Here is a 15,245-nt window from a genome sequence, read left to right as displayed (position 1 = left end):
TCTAATCCATTCATATATACATACACACATGTATTCATATATACATTCATAGAAAGCTTAAAAAAAATTCCTCAGTAAGCTTTAAAAAAAATATACATACTACATACATATTTATGTACTTAAAATTTTTGCGAATTTTTCCAAACTATTATAAGAATATTTTTTTGGAAATTTTCTTTAAACTTTTATATAACATTTATCAGTTATATATTAAAAAAAAATAAAACACAAAATTTAAACAAAATAAAAAAAAAAATTTTTAAAATAATCCAAAAAAAGAAAAATACAACATCCAGGCAAGCATTGATCCAATAACCTTCTGGCTATGAGACTACCACGCTAACCACTAGGCTACGCAGTACCTTGAATTTCCCTTAATAATTCTATATTTTATTCATATATCGTATAACTCATCAAAAACCATCATATTTTACATTATATATATATAGCTACTTCTCAGGTGGTAAAAAGTACGGGTACTTCTAGAAGGGCTAGAGACATGGAACAAAAGGCATTAGATAGAGTTTTTTTAGAAATAAATAATATTTGAAAATATAATGATCTCACATATTTTTGTTGCGGATAAACGAATTAATCTTAACGTAAATAAATGTCAGCTTTTATCAGACATCAGATGTTTTGTGACATCTGAATATTAATATTTCATTTGTTATTGTTTTGAACATTACGTTTCGTCAGCAAGCTTTAAAAAAATATATGTACATATAGAATATATGTATGTACGTATGTAGTTAGAATTTTATTTTTATTGTTCCAAACGGAAAACTGTAAAATGCTAAATTTTAATACATTTATATATACATACATATATTTGAATAAAATTATTATTTTGTTTTTGCCTAAACCTTTTCTTTATTTAAAAAAATTACATTCATATGTAAATATATATATTTGAATACAATTATTATTTTATTTTAACCTAAACCTTTTCTTTATTTGAGAAATTTATTTCTATATGTTCACCCGCAGTTTTAAAAAAACTAGGTATACATTCATAATAACGTGTGTTTGTGTTAATAATTTTATTTCTAATTTTTCCAACAGCAAAATTTCAAAATTTTCGATTCTAATACATTCATATGTACATACGTTCATATGTTGGAACGAAAAATTTTAAAATCTTCAATTCTAATCCATTCATATATACATACACACATGTATTCATATATACATTCATAGAAAGCTTAAAAAAAATTCCTCAGTAAGCTTTAAAAAAAATATACATACTACATACATATTTATGTACTTAAAATTTTTGCGAATTTTTCCAAACTATTATAAGAATATTTTTTTGGAAATTTTCTTTAAACTTTTATATAACATTTATCAGTTATATATTAAAAAAAAATAAAACACAAAATTTAAACAAAATAAAAAAAAAAATTTTTAAAATAATCCAAAAAAAGAAAAATACAACATCCAGGCAAGCATTGATCCAATAACCTTCTGGCTATGAGACTACCACGCTAACCACTAGGCTACGCAGTACCTTGAATTTCCCTTAATAATTCTATATTTTATTCATATATCGTATAACTCATCAAAAACCATCATATTTTACATTATATATATATAGCTACTTCTCAGGTGGTAAAAAGTACGGGTACTTCTAGAAGGGCTAGAGACATGGAACAAAAGGCATTAGATAGAGTTTTGCCTCCAGGGTCCCAGAAAAATCTGACATTGGAACTTTTTAGCCCCGAAATAGCTCTATTTTAAGATTTTCTGAAAAAATTTTTGTATAACAAAAGCACGTTTTTCTTTTATACTTTTTATAATTAGAAACACAAACCAAGAAATAAATGATACGTTTTACGTTATTTTTATTATTAAAAACACAAACCGAGAAATAAATAATATTTGAAAATATAATGATCTCACATATTTTTGTTGCGGATAAACGAATTAATCTTAACGTAAATAAATGTCAGCTTTTATCAGACATCAGATGTTTTGTGACATCTGAATATTAATATTTCATTTGTTATTGTTTTGAACATTACGTTTCGTCAGCAAGCTTTAAAAAAATATATGTACATATAGAATATATGTATGTACGTATGTAGTTAGAATTTTATTTTTATTGTTCCAAACGGAAAACTGTAAAATGCTAAATTTTAATACATTTATATATACATACATATATTTGAATAAAATTATTATTTTGTTTTTGCCTAAACCTTTTCTTTATTTAAAAAAATTACATTCATATGTAAATATATATATTTGAATACAATTATTATTTTATTTTAACCTAAACCTTTTCTTTATTTGAGAAATTTATTTCTATATGTTCACCCGCAGTTTTAAAAAAACTAGGTATACATTCATAATAACGTGTGTTTGTGTTAATAATTTTATTTCTAATTTTTCCAACAGCAAAATTTCAAAATTTTCGATTCTAATACATTCATATGTACATACGTTCATATGTTGGAACGAAAAATTTTAAAATCTTCAATTCTAATCCATTCATATATACATACACACATGTATTCATATATACATTCATAGAAAGCTTAAAAAAAATTCCTCAGTAAGCTTTAAAAAAAATATACATACTACATACATATTTATGTACTTAAAATTTTTGCGAATTTTTCCAAACTATTATAAGAATATTTTTTTGGAAATTTTCTTTAAACTTTTATATAACATTTATCAGTTATATATTAAAAAAAAATAAAACACAAAATTTAAACAAAATAAAAAAAAAAATTTTTAAAATAATCCAAAAAAAGAAAAATACAACATCCAGGCAAGCATTGATCCAATAACCTTCTGGCTATGAGACTACCACGCTAACCACTAGGCTACGCAGTACCTTGAATTTCCCTTAATAATTCTATATTTTATTCATATATCGTATAACTCATCAAAAACCATCATATTTTACATTATATATATATAGCTACTTCTCAGGTGGTAAAAAGTACGGGTACTTCTAGAAGGGCTAGAGACATGGAACAAAAGGCATTAGATAGAGTTTTGCCTCCAGGGTCCCAGAAAAATCTGACATTGGAACTTTTTAGCCCCGAAATAGCTCTATTTTAAGATTTTCTGAAAAAATTTTTGTATAACAAAAGCACGTTTTTCTTTTATACTTTTTATAATTAGAAACACAAACCAAGAAATAAATGATACGTTTTACGTTATTTTTATTATTAAAAACACAAACCGAGAAATAAATAATATTTGAAAATATAATGATCTCACATATTTTTGTTGCGGATAAACGAATTAATCTTAACGTAAATAAATGTCAGCTTTTATCAGACATCAGATGTTTTGTGACATCTGAATATTAATATTTCATTTGTTATTGTTTTGAACATTACGTTTCGTCAGCAAGCTTTAAAAAAATATATGTACATATAGAATATATGTATGTACGTATGTAGTTAGAATTTTATTTTTATTGTTCCAAACGGAAAACTGTAAAATGCTAAATTTTAATACATTTATATATACATACATATATTTGAATAAAATTATTATTTTGTTTTTGCCTAAACCTTTTCTTTATTTAAAAAAATTACATTCATATGTAAATATATATATTTGAATACAATTATTATTTTATTTTAACCTAAACCTTTTCTTTATTTGAGAAATTTATTTCTATATGTTCACCCGCAGTTTTAAAAAAACTAGGTATACATTCATAATAACGTGTGTTTGTGTTAATAATTTTATTTCTAATTTTTCCAACAGCAAAATTTCAAAATTTTCGATTCTAATACATTCATATGTACATACGTTCATATGTTGGAACGAAAAATTTTAAAATCTTCAATTCTAATCCATTCATATATACATACACACATGTATTCATATATACATTCATAGAAAGCTTAAAAAAAATTCCTCAGTAAGCTTTAAAAAAAATATACATACTACATACATATTTATGTACTTAAAATTTTTGCGAATTTTTCCAAACTATTATAAGAATATTTTTTTGGAAATTTTCTTTAAACTTTTATATAACATTTATCAGTTATATATTAAAAAAAAATAAAACACAAAATTTAAACAAAATAAAAAAAAAAATTTTTAAAATAATCCAAAAAAAGAAAAATACAACATCCAGGCAAGCATTGATCCAATAACCTTCTGGCTATGAGACTACCACGCTAACCACTAGGCTACGCAGTACCTTGAATTTCCCTTAATAATTCTATATTTTATTCATATATCGTATAACTCATCAAAAACCATCATATTTTACATTATATATATATAGCTACTTCTCAGGTGGTAAAAAGTACGGGTACTTCTAGAAGGGCTAGAGACATGGAACAAAAGGCATTAGATAGAGTTTTGCCTCCAGGGTCCCAGAAAAATCTGACATTGGAACTTTTTAGCCCCGAAATAGCTCTATTTTAAGATTTTCTGAAAAAATTTTTGTATAACAAAAGCACGTTTTTCTTTTATACTTTTTATAATTAGAAACACAAACCAAGAAATAAATGATACGTTTTACGTTATTTTTATTATTAAAAACACAAACCGAGAAATAAATAATATTTGAAAATATAATGATCTCACATATTTTTGTTGCGGATAAACGAATTAATCTTAACGTAAATAAATGTCAGCTTTTATCAGACATCAGATGTTTTGTGACATCTGAATATTAATATTTCATTTGTTATTGTTTTGAACATTACGTTTCGTCAGCAAGCTTTAAAAAAATATATGTACATATAGAATATATGTATGTACGTATGTAGTTAGAATTTTATTTTTATTGTTCCAAACGGAAAACTGTAAAATGCTAAATTTTAATACATTTATATATACATACATATATTTGAATAAAATTATTATTTTGTTTTTGCCTAAACCTTTTCTTTATTTAAAAAAATTACATTCATATGTAAATATATATATTTGAATACAATTATTATTTTATTTTAACCTAAACCTTTTCTTTATTTGAGAAATTTATTTCTATATGTTCACCCGCAGTTTTAAAAAAACTAGGTATACATTCATAATAACGTGTGTTTGTGTTAATAATTTTATTTCTAATTTTTCCAACAGCAAAATTTCAAAATTTTCGATTCTAATACATTCATATGTACATACGTTCATATGTTGGAACGAAAAATTTTAAAATCTTCAATTCTAATCCATTCATATATACATACACACATGTATTCATATATACATTCATAGAAAGCTTAAAAAAAATTCCTCAGTAAGCTTTAAAAAAAATATACATACTACATACATATTTATGTACTTAAAATTTTTGCGAATTTTTCCAAACTATTATAAGAATATTTTTTTGGAAATTTTCTTTAAACTTTTATATAACATTTATCAGTTATATATTAAAAAAAAATAAAACACAAAATTTAAACAAAATAAAAAAAAAAATTTTTAAAATAATCCAAAAAAAGAAAAATACAACATCCAGGCAAGCATTGATCCAATAACCTTCTGGCTATGAGACTACCACGCTAACCACTAGGCTACGCAGTACCTTGAATTTCCCTTAATAATTCTATATTTTATTCATATATCGTATAACTCATCAAAAACCATCATATTTTACATTATATATATATAGCTACTTCTCAGGTGGTAAAAAGTACGGGTACTTCTAGAAGGGCTAGAGACATGGAACAAAAGGCATTAGATAGAGTTTTGCCTCCAGGGTCCCAGAAAAATCTGACATTGGAACTTTTTAGCCCCGAAATAGCTCTATTTTAAGATTTTCTGAAAAAATTTTTGTATAACAAAAGCACGTTTTTCTTTTATACTTTTTATAATTAGAAACACAAACCAAGAAATAAATGATACGTTTTACGTTATTTTTATTATTAAAAACACAAACCGAGAAATAAATAATATTTGAAAATATAATGATCTCACATATTTTTGTTGCGGATAAACGAATTAATCTTAACGTAAATAAATGTCAGCTTTTATCAGACATCAGATGTTTTGTGACATCTGAATATTAATATTTCATTTGTTATTGTTTTGAACATTACGTTTCGTCAGCAAGCTTTAAAAAAATATATGTACATATAGAATATATGTATGTACGTATGTAGTTAGAATTTTATTTTTATTGTTCCAAACGGAAAACTGTAAAATGCTAAATTTTAATACATTTATATATACATACATATATTTGAATAAAATTATTATTTTGTTTTTGCCTAAACCTTTTCTTTATTTAAAAAAATTACATTCATATGTAAATATATATATTTGAATACAATTATTATTTTATTTTAACCTAAACCTTTTCTTTATTTGAGAAATTTATTTCTATATGTTCACCCGCAGTTTTAAAAAAACTAGGTATACATTCATAATAACGTGTGTTTGTGTTAATAATTTTATTTCTAATTTTTCCAACAGCAAAATTTCAAAATTTTCGATTCTAATACATTCATATGTACATACGTTCATATGTTGGAACGAAAAATTTTAAAATCTTCAATTCTAATCCATTCATATATACATACACACATGTATTCATATATACATTCATAGAAAGCTTAAAAAAAATTCCTCAGTAAGCTTTAAAAAAAATATACATACTACATACATATTTATGTACTTAAAATTTTTGCGAATTTTTCCAAACTATTATAAGAATATTTTTTTGGAAATTTTCTTTAAACTTTTATATAACATTTATCAGTTATATATTAAAAAAAAATAAAACACAAAATTTAAACAAAATAAAAAAAAAAATTTTTAAAATAATCCAAAAAAAGAAAAATACAACATCCAGGCAAGCATTGATCCAATAACCTTCTGGCTATGAGACTACCACGCTAACCACTAGGCTACGCAGTACCTTGAATTTCCCTTAATAATTCTATATTTTATTCATATATCGTATAACTCATCAAAAACCATCATATTTTACATTATATATATATAGCTACTTCTCAGGTGGTAAAAAGTACGGGTACTTCTAGAAGGGCTAGAGACATGGAACAAAAGGCATTAGATAGAGTTTTGCCTCCAGGGTCCCAGAAAAATCTGACATTGGAACTTTTTAGCCCCGAAATAGCTCTATTTTAAGATTTTCTGAAAAAATTTTTGTATAACAAAAGCACGTTTTTCTTTTATACTTTTTATAATTAGAAACACAAACCAAGAAATAAATGATACGTTTTACGTTATTTTTATTATTAAAAACACAAACCGAGAAATAAATAATATTTGAAAATATAATGATCTCACATATTTTTGTTGCGGATAAACGAATTAATCTTAACGTAAATAAATGTCAGCTTTTATCAGACATCAGATGTTTTGTGACATCTGAATATTAATATTTCATTTGTTATTGTTTTGAACATTACGTTTCGTCAGCAAGCTTTAAAAAAATATATGTACATATAGAATATATGTATGTACGTATGTAGTTAGAATTTTATTTTTATTGTTCCAAACGGAAAACTGTAAAATGCTAAATTTTAATACATTTATATATACATACATATATTTGAATAAAATTATTATTTTGTTTTTGCCTAAACCTTTTCTTTATTTAAAAAAATTACATTCATATGTAAATATATATATTTGAATACAATTATTATTTTATTTTAACCTAAACCTTTTCTTTATTTGAGAAATTTATTTCTATATGTTCACCCGCAGTTTTAAAAAAACTAGGTATACATTCATAATAACGTGTGTTTGTGTTAATAATTTTATTTCTAATTTTTCCAACAGCAAAATTTCAAAATTTTCGATTCTAATACATTCATATGTACATACGTTCATATGTTGGAACGAAAAATTTTAAAATCTTCAATTCTAATCCATTCATATATACATACACACATGTATTCATATATACATTCATAGAAAGCTTAAAAAAAATTCCTCAGTAAGCTTTAAAAAAAATATACATACTACATACATATTTATGTACTTAAAATTTTTGCGAATTTTTCCAAACTATTATAAGAATATTTTTTTGGAAATTTTCTTTAAACTTTTATATAACATTTATCAGTTATATATTAAAAAAAAATAAAACACAAAATTTAAACAAAATAAAAAAAAAAATTTTTAAAATAATCCAAAAAAAGAAAAATACAACATCCAGGCAAGCATTGATCCAATAACCTTCTGGCTATGAGACTACCACGCTAACCACTAGGCTACGCAGTACCTTGAATTTCCCTTAATAATTCTATATTTTATTCATATATCGTATAACTCATCAAAAACCATCATATTTTACATTATATATATATAGCTACTTCTCAGGTGGTAAAAAGTACGGGTACTTCTAGAAGGGCTAGAGACATGGAACAAAAGGCATTAGATAGAGTTTTGCCTCCAGGGTCCCAGAAAAAGCAAGAATTCCACCCGCCCTCCCCCTTCACCCCCTCCCAAGATGTTTTGTAACCGTTTTTTACAAAATGGTTTTACATCCTGTAGGGGTAATTTTTTACTTACTTTTGGAAGTATTAATATTGTATATAAATTCATTTTTGAAAGTGTGAGTTATAACAAAAAATGAAAACTTTCTTAAGAAAATTGTTTTAATAAAATCTACATTGTTTTATAATAAGTGTGTACATATGAATTTAGTTGTGCATTCTTTTCGGGATCTGTTGCAACATGTATTAGAAAGCAAAACATAAGTTTACATTAAACTCCTTGACAATATATTTTTAGGGTAAAATTTTATAAGAAAATGTTATTCTATTGCATTAAACTTTTTACAAGTAGGGTAAAATTTTTAGAACGGAAACTCGCTGATATTGATTTGGTAAGGGTGAAGGTTTTTTAATTTTATTTAAAAAAAAAATAAAATTATCAATAAAAAAAGTTGATCTGGCAAATCGCATTTTGCAGGGTTCGAACCTGAGACTTTTCGCATAGAAATCGTATGCAATACGTATTACCCTATATACGTTAGTATTGGTGTTAACTCATTCTACAGTCACGCGTTTTATTCGCATGTATTATAAACTCCAAATACATACGTGCATGAATTGTAGTTTATAATTAACAATAATTTATGGCTAAAAGTGTTTATTGTAGAAGGTATTTTACGATTTTATGCGACATAACTCAAAGTGAAGTTTTAAAATAAATTACTCAAAAGGTATTAGATTTCAAAGGAACTAATTATTTGTTTAATTATGTATTTTTAGGTAATTATTTCTCAGAACTTTTTTATTTTAAGTTTTAAGTTTTATCTTATTATTTATCAGGAAAAAACATATCTATATGTATATTATGGGTGTGTTTTTGAAGAAATAAAGTAAACTTAAAATATCTCAGCCACAGAATGGAACACAATTTCAAAACTACAGGCATCATACTTGCAAGGCTTGCAATGCAAGCACACACGACTAGTATATATATATAGCTACTTCTCAGGTGGTAAAAAGTACGGGTACTTCTAGAAGGGCTAGAGACATGGGACAAAAGGCATTAGGTAGAGTTTTGCCTCTAGGGTCCCAGAAAAATCTGACATTGGAACTTTTTAGCCCCGAAATAGCTCTATTTTAAGATTTTCTGAAAAAATTTTTGTATAACAAAAGCACGTTTTTCTTTTATACTTTTTATAATTAGAAACACAAACCACGAAATAAATGATACGTTTTACGTTATTTTTATTATTAGAAACACAAACCGAGAAATAAATAATATTTGAAAATATAATGATCTCACATATTTTTGTTGCGGATAAACGAATTAATTTTAACGTAAATAAATGTCAGCTTTTATCAGACATCAGATGTTTTGTGACATCTGAATATTAATATTTCATTTGTTATTGTTTTGAACATTACGTTTCGTCAGCAAGCTTTAAAAAAATATATGTACATACAGAATATATGTATGTACGTATGTAGTTAGAATTTTATTTTTATTGTTCCAAACGGAAAACTGTAAAATGCTAAATTTAATACATTTATATATACATACATATATTTGAATAAAATTATTATTTTGTTTTTGCCTAAACCTTTTCTTTATTTAAAAAAATTACATTCATATGTACATTTATATATTTGAATACAATTATTATTTTATTTTAACCTAAACCTTTTCTTTATTTGAGAAATTTATTTCTATATGTTCACCCGCAGTTTTAGAAAAACTAGGTATACATTCAAAATAACGTGTGTTTGTGTTAATAATTTTATTTCTAATTTTTCCAACAGCAAAATTTCAAAATTTTCGATTCTAATACATTCATATGTACATACGTTCATATGTTGGAACGAAAAATTTTAAAATCTTCAATTCTAATCCATTCATATATACATACACACATGTATTCATATATGCAAACATACATATATTTTTACATACATAAATTATTATTTTGTTTTTGTTTCTTTTTTAATTTTCGATTCTAATAGATTCATATGTACATACGTTCATATGTTGGAACGAAAAATTTCAAAATCTTCAATTCTAATCCATTCATATATACATACACACATATATTCATACATACATACATACATATATATGAATAAAATTATTATTTTGTTTTTGACTAAACCTTTTCTTTATTTGAAAAATTAATTTTTGTATGTTTACTCCCATGATTTAATAATTATGCGTTTAAAATTTATTTCTATATATTCTACAGTTTTGAATATTATTAAATTCATATAGAAAGCTTAAAAAAAATTACTCAGGAAGCTTTAAAAAAAATATACATACATACATATTTATGTACTTAAAATTTTTGCGAATTTTTCCAAACTATTATAAGAATATTTTTTTGGAAATTTTCTTTAAACTTTTATATAACATTTATCTGTTATATATTAAAAAAAAATAAAATACAAAATTTAAACAAAATAAAAAAAAAAATTTTTAAAATAATCCAAAAAAAGAAAAATACAACATCCAGGCAAGCATTGATCCAATAACCTTCTGGCTATGAGACCACCACGCTAACCACTAGGCTACGCAGTACATTGAATTTCTCTTATTAATTCTATATTTTATTCATATTTCGTATAACTCTTCAAAAACCATCCTATTTTACATTATATATATATAGCTACTTCTCAGGTGGTAAAAAGTACGGGTACTTCTAGAAGGGCTAGAGACATGGGACAAAAGGCATTAGGTAGAGTTTTGCCTCTAGGGTCCCAGAAAAATCTGACATTGGAACTTTTTAGCCCCGAAATAGCTCTATTTTAAGATTTTCTGAAAAAATTTTTGTATAACAAAAGCACGTTTTTCTTTTATACTTTTTATAATTAGAAACACAAACCACGAAATAAATGATACGTTTTACGTTATTTTTATTATTAGAAACACAAACCGAGAAATAAATAATATTTGAAAATATAATGATCTCACATATTTTTGTTGCGGATAAACGAATTAATTTTAACGTAAATAAATGTCAGCTTTTATCAGACATCAGATGTTTTGTGACATCTGAATATTAATATTTCATTTGTTATTGTTTTGAACATTACGTTTCGTCAGCAAGCTTTAAAAAAATATATGTACATACAGAATATATGTATGTACGTATGTAGTTAGAATTTTATTTTTATTGTTCCAAACGGAAAACTGTAAAATGCTAAATTTAATACATTTATATATACATACATATATTTGAATAAAATTATTATTTTGTTTTTGCCTAAACCTTTTCTTTATTTAAAAAAATTACATTCATATGTACATTTATATATTTGAATACAATTATTATTTTATTTTAACCTAAACCTTTTCTTTATTTGAGAAATTTATTTCTATATGTTCACCCGCAGTTTTAAAAAAACTAGGTATACATTCATAATAACGTGTGTTTGTGTTAATAATTTTATTTCTAATTTTTCCAACAGCAAAATTTCAAAATTTTCGATTCTAATACATTCATATGTACATACGTTCATATGTTGGAACGAAAAATTTTAAAATCTTCAATTCTAATCCATTCATATATACATACACACATGTATTCATATATACAAACATACATATATTTTTACATACATAAATTATTATTTTGTTTTTGTTTCTTTTTTAATTTTCGATTCTAATAGATTCATATGTACATACGTTCATATGTTGGAACGAAAAATTTCAAAATCTTCAATTCTAATCCATTCATATATACATACACACATATATTCATACATACATACATACATGCATACATATATATGAATAAAATTATTATTTTGTTTTTGACTAAACCTTTTCTTTATTTGAAAAATTAATTTTTGTATGTTTACTCCCATGATTTAATAATTATGCGTTTAAAATTTATTTCTATATATTCTACAGTTTTGAATATTATTAAATTCATATAGAAAGCTTAAAAAAAATTACTCAGGAAGCTTTAAAAAAAATATACATACATACATATTTATGTACTTAAAATTTTTGCGAATTTTTCCAAACTATTATAAGAATATTTTTTTGGAAATTTTCTTTAAACTTTTATATAACATTTATCTGTTATATATTAAAAAAAAATAAAATACAAAATTTAAACAAAATAAAAAAAAAATTTTTAAAATAATCCAAAAAAAGAAAAATACAACATCCAGGCAAGCATTGATCCAATAACCTTCTGGCTATGAGACCACCACGCTAACCACTAGGCTACGCAGTACATTGAATTTCTCTTATTAATTCTATATTTTATTCATATTTCGTATAACTCTTCAAAAACCATCCTATTTTACATTATATATATATAGCTACTTCTCAGGTGGTAAAAAGTACGGGTACTTCTAGAAGGGCTAGAGACATGGGACAAAAAGCATTAGATAGAGTTTTGCCTCCAGGGTCCCAGAAAAAGCAAGAATTCCACCCGCCCTTCCCTTCACCCCCTCCAAAGATACTTTGGTCCATTTTTTTACAAAATGGTACTACATGGAGGTAATGTTTGTATAATTTTGATGGCATATATATTCGTAATAAGTTAAATTCTATAAGTGTGAGTTATAACAAGAAAACAAAAAATTAATAATATCTACATATAGTTTTATAGCATGTACGATTACATACACATTTACTTATATACATATGTACTCTTTTTGCGATTTGCTACAAAGGTATAATCAATTATACTAAGGAACAATCGGAAAGTAATCGATACAGCATTGATATGCAATCATGTAAAAGACCTGTATGAAAATGTTTTAACAAAGTTTGGTGCCCAAAAATGTCAAAAATACGCATAGAAATCGTATGCAATACGTATTACCCTATATACGTTAGAATTGGTGTTAACTCATTCTACAGTCACGCGTTTTATTCGCATGTTTTATAAACTTCAAATACATACGTGCATGAATTGTAGTTTATAATTAACAATAATTTATGGCTTAAAGTGTTTATTGTGAAAGGCATTTTACGATTTTATGCGACATAACTCAAAGTGAAGTTTTAAAATAAATTACTCAAAAGGTGTTAGATTTCAAAGGAACTAATTATTTGTTTAATTATCTATTTTTGGGTAATTATTTCTCAGAACTTTTTTATTTTAAGTTTTAAGTTTATCTTATTATTTATCAGGAAAAAACATATCTATATGTATATTATGGGTGTGTTTTTGAAGAAATAAAGTAAACTTAAAATATCTCAGCCACAAAATGGAACACAATTTCAAAACTACAGGCATCATACTTGCAAGGCTTGCAATGCAAGCCCACACGACTAGTTATATATATATAGCTACTTCTCAGGTGGTAAAAAGTACGGGTACTTCTAGAAGGGCTAGAGACATGGAACAAAAGGCATTAGATAGAGTTTTGCCTCCAGGGTCCCAGAAAAATCTGACATTGGAACTTTTTAGCCCCGAAATAGCTCTATTTTAAGATTTTCTGAAAAAATTTTTGTATAACAAAAGCACGTTTTTCTTTTATACTTTTTATAATTAGAAACACAAACCAAGAAATAAATGATACGTTTTACGTTATTTTTATTATTAGAAACACAAACCGAGAAATAAATAATATTTGAAAATGCAATGATCTCACATATATTTTAATTTCGAAAAATCGAAATAAACTTAAATAAATGTCAGATTTTATAAAAGACATCAGATGTTTTGTGGCAACTGAATATTAATGCTTCATTTGTTATTGTTTTGAATATTATGTTTCGTCAGCAAGCTTTAAAAAAATATACATACACAATTTATGTACGTATGTATCTACCTAAAATTTTATTTTTATTGTTCGAGCGAAAACCTGTAAAAAATGCTAAATTCCAATACATTCATATATACATACATACACACATATATTCATATATACATTCATACACATATTTTTACATACATAAATTATTATTTTGTTTTTGACTAAACCTTTTCTTTATTTGAGAAATTAATTTTTGTAAGTTTACCCCCATGATATAATAATTATGCGTTTAAAATTTATTTCTATTTATTCTACAGTTTTGAATATTATTAAATTCATATAGAAAGCTTAAAAAAAATTACTCAGTAAGCTTTAAAAAAAATATACATACTACATACATATTTATGTACTTAAAATTTTTGCGAATTTTTCCAAACTATTATAAGAATATTTTTTTGGAAATTTTCTTTAAACTTTTATATAACATTTATCAGTTATATATTAAAAAAAAATAAAACACAAAATTTAAACAAAATAAAAAAAAAAAATTTTTAAAATAATCCAAAGAAAGAAAAATACAACATCCAGGCAAGCATTGATCCAATAACCTTCTGGCTATGAGACTACCACGCTAACCACTAGGCTACGCAGTACCTTGAATTTCCCTTAATAATTCTATATTTTATTCATATATCTTATAACTCATCAAAAACCATCATATTTTACATTATATATATATAGCTACTTCTCAGGTGGTAAAAAGTACGGGTACTTCTAGAAGGGCTAGAGACATGGAACAAAAGGCATTAGATAGAGTTTTGCCTCCAAGGTCCCAGAAAAATCTGACATTGGAACTTTTTAGCCCCGAAATAGCTCTATTTTAAGATTTTCTGAAAAAATTTTTGTATAACAAAAGCACGTTTTTCTTTTATACTTTTTATAATTAGAAACACAAACCAAGAAATAAATGATACGTTTTACGTTATTTTTATTATTAGAAACACAAACCGAGAAATAAATAATATTTGAAAATGCAATGATCTCACATATATTTTAATTTCGAAAAATCGAAATAAACCTAAATAAATGTCAGATTTTATAAAAGACATCAGATGTTTTGTGGCAACTGAATAT

This window comes from Condylostylus longicornis, unplaced genomic scaffold (genome assembly GCF_029603195.1).
Source record: "Condylostylus longicornis isolate FDR11 unplaced genomic scaffold, ASM2960319v2 ptg000069l, whole genome shotgun sequence".
NCBI lineage: Eukaryota > Metazoa > Arthropoda > Insecta > Diptera > Dolichopodidae > Condylostylus > Condylostylus longicornis.
Note: the sequence above shows the minus strand (reverse complement) of the source record.